This window comes from Theobroma umbraticum, unplaced genomic scaffold (assembly GCF_002168275.2).
Source record: "Theobroma umbraticum cultivar Fairchild unplaced genomic scaffold, ASM216827v3 scaffold_239.1, whole genome shotgun sequence".
In the NCBI taxonomy this organism is placed as follows: domain Eukaryota; kingdom Viridiplantae; phylum Streptophyta; class Magnoliopsida; order Malvales; family Malvaceae; genus Theobroma; species Theobroma umbraticum.
Window position 1 is genome coordinate 3,450,561 of NW_018397273.1, and position 291 is coordinate 3,450,851.

Here is a 291-nt window from a genome sequence, read left to right on the forward strand (position 1 = left end):
TTCTTTCAAAAAATTCAACCAAGAATGAGAGAGAGGAAGATAGGTGCAACAACATTAGGAGGAGAAGGAGGAGAAAAGTAATGATTGAAAACTTTTTCAAGAAAGATACATAAGTTTCTTTTTTCTTCCAATCTTTTTTCCTTCTATTAAAACTCTTGCCTCAAAGGTTTACTTAAAATCAAATACCTTTGAATCAATCTTGACCATCCATTTAGAGTTATGGAAGCATCACACCTACTCCATAATTATCAAAATCAAAATTAAAGAATAAATAATTTAATTCTTTAATTA